The 2,500-nt window shown below is 49.4% G+C and overlaps 1 protein-coding gene across 2 annotated transcripts in view; it reads right to left on the reverse strand.

The window, feature by feature from the left end:
- Positions 1-2,500, reverse strand: part of mpp7a (MAGUK p55 scaffold protein 7a) — a 127,156-nt gene that overhangs the window by 14,392 nt on the left and 110,264 nt on the right. The window lies entirely within an intron of this gene.

Raw genomic sequence — 2,500 nt, forward strand, 5'->3', positions numbered from 1 at the left:
ACACCTCAAGACGTTACACCCCACGCACCAATCCGCCGACCGTCCGCGAGCCGCTCCAAAACAAACCATTAAACTTTTTACCAGCGCTGCAGCCCCAGTCACGCCAGGATTTAACACCCCTCTTTTCCTCTTTCCCTCTCTCTTGCTCTGTCTCTCCTTCGCTCTCTTTCTCTCTCAGTGAGACTCTTTGCTGTCCATCTCACATCCCTCAGATTTGTCTTTCTCTGCCCTCCCACTCTCTCTCTGTCCCTCTCTCTCTCTTTCTCTCTCTCTCTCTCTCTCCCCCACACTCTCTCTCTGTCCCCCTCTCTCTCTCCCCCCCCACACTCTCTCTCTGTCCCCCTCTCTCTCTCTCTCTCTCTCTCTCCCCTACACTCTCTCTCTCTCCCTCTCTCTGTCAGCATCACTTTTTCGGCGCGCTCGCGTTCGGTCGCGCTCTGTCTCTCGTGCTTAAGACGCGCTGGATAAAATGTGTCATCGTTCCAGCCGAGCTGAGACGCCGGTGGGTGATTTACTGGCCGAGAGCGCAACTGTCCCCATAAACTCATCAGTCGGGCAGAGAGAGAGAGAGATAGAGAGAGATAGAGAGAGAGCAGGAGAGAGGGAGAGAGATCTACACAGAATGACCTAAGAACAGGGAGGGAAAGCAGGAGAGAGAGAGAGACAGAGAGACAGAGAACGAGTGCAGGCGTGTATCATGGAAAAAGTGAGAATGTTTTTAATGCAGATAAGAAAGTCTGCAGAAAGAAAGAAAGAAAGAATAACAGAACGTGTAAGTAAGAAATAAGAGGCAGACAGAGAGAAAAGAGCGAGAGAGAGACAGAGAGGAGAGAGAGAGAGAGAGAAAGGTAGAGGGTGCATACAGTACTACTACCACCTGGCAGTCTCGGCCCCTTCACAAGCCTTCAGGCCAGCAAGGTCATCACGTTACACACACACTGGCCCCAGCCACCGAGGAAACCTCACACACACACACGTGCACACACACACACACACACACACAAAATTAAAAAAAGGAACATGTCATAAAACTACATTGTAATGCAAAAACCAATAGGAGTATATAATATATAGCGTTGGCTCGCCAGTATAGGAAATATTTACGGAGCAACAATGGAATCCAAATCCATTCTCCCCGTGGTGGAAAATGGTGGTCAGACTTGACCCAGATCAAAATGTTTAGGTCTAGTCGGCTAATTGTGCCCCGAGTGTAGCATGAGCCGCGCGGCTGGGGCCGACAGGGCCATCCCCCCCCCCCCCCCATCTCTGGTGGCCCGCGCTGATCCCCCCAACCTCCGCACTGTTTGTTTTAATTAAGCCAACACTGTAACGGATTTAAATGAAGCCAAGCGGTAAGTATCCCGCTCCGCAAGACAGACGTAATCAAACGCGACTCCTACGGAGAGGGGTGTGAGTGTGTGTGTGTGTGTGTGTGTGTGTGTGTGTGTGTGTGTGTGTGTGTGTGTGTGTGTGTGTGTGAGGGGGGGGGGGGGTTGTCTGAAAAGAAAGGCAGGGAAAGAGAGAGAAATGTGAGAGATGCTTTTCTCAGAATCTGTCCTCTCTAATTGGGGCCCCCTCTGTGGTTCTTTCGAGCACGGCGCTGGCGGAAGTTCCCGTTAGAACCGAGGGGTCACATTTGAGAGCAATCAGTCGGCTTAGAGTGCGAAAGCCTGTCGATGGGATTTTAATACTGGCCGCATTTCAAAGTGTCACTGCTCGAATCAAACACATCCATTACGGCGAGGCGCTGCATGCAACAAACATCACAGTTTGGGACGGGCTCAGAGCCACATTTCACCCCCCTCTCTTTCCCTTTTCCTCCCTCTGCTCTGCCTTTCCTTCTCTTTCAATCAGTCTCTTCATCAACAACTTGTTCAGATTGAGAAAGCCTCTACACCAGACACATGTCTGTGCTTAGACTTTATTTCCCCTTTGTGAACAAAACAAAAATCCTCTAGTACCTGCTATCCATTATATGAATTGAAAGGGTTAATAGATTAATGAACTGGAATCGGTGACCTTTGACATTGCATGAGTGAGTAAGTGAGCAAGTGAGAGAGTGAATGAGTGAACGAGTGAACGAGTGAACGAGTGAACGAGTGAGTGAGTGAACGAGTGAGCGAGTGAGTAAGTGAGTGAGTGAGTGAGTGAGTGTCTTGTTACCAGAACGCGCTGTTTTGTCTGGACAGGGCAAGTCCTGGTGTGTTAAAACGTGTGTCCAGTTTAAGTGCCGCTGTGTGTGTTCCACTGATTCTCATTGAAAGGCTACATCTGAGAACACTTCACACACTCAGCTGCCTGTCACAACAGCATTTTACAGTGTGTGTGTGTGTGTGTGTGTGTGTGTGTGTGTGTGTGTGTGTGTGTGAAGTGGGGGTGACATGAGGAGAGATGAGAAGAGGAGAAGACAGAAAGAGAGGAAAAAGGAAAGAGAAGAGGAGGAAAAAAGAAAGCAGAAAAGCAGTCAGTATGTAAAGTCAGGGACAGAAAAAACAACAGA

This window comes from Sardina pilchardus, chromosome 19 (assembly GCF_963854185.1).
Source record: "Sardina pilchardus chromosome 19, fSarPil1.1, whole genome shotgun sequence".
NCBI lineage: Eukaryota > Metazoa > Chordata > Actinopteri > Clupeiformes > Clupeidae > Sardina > Sardina pilchardus.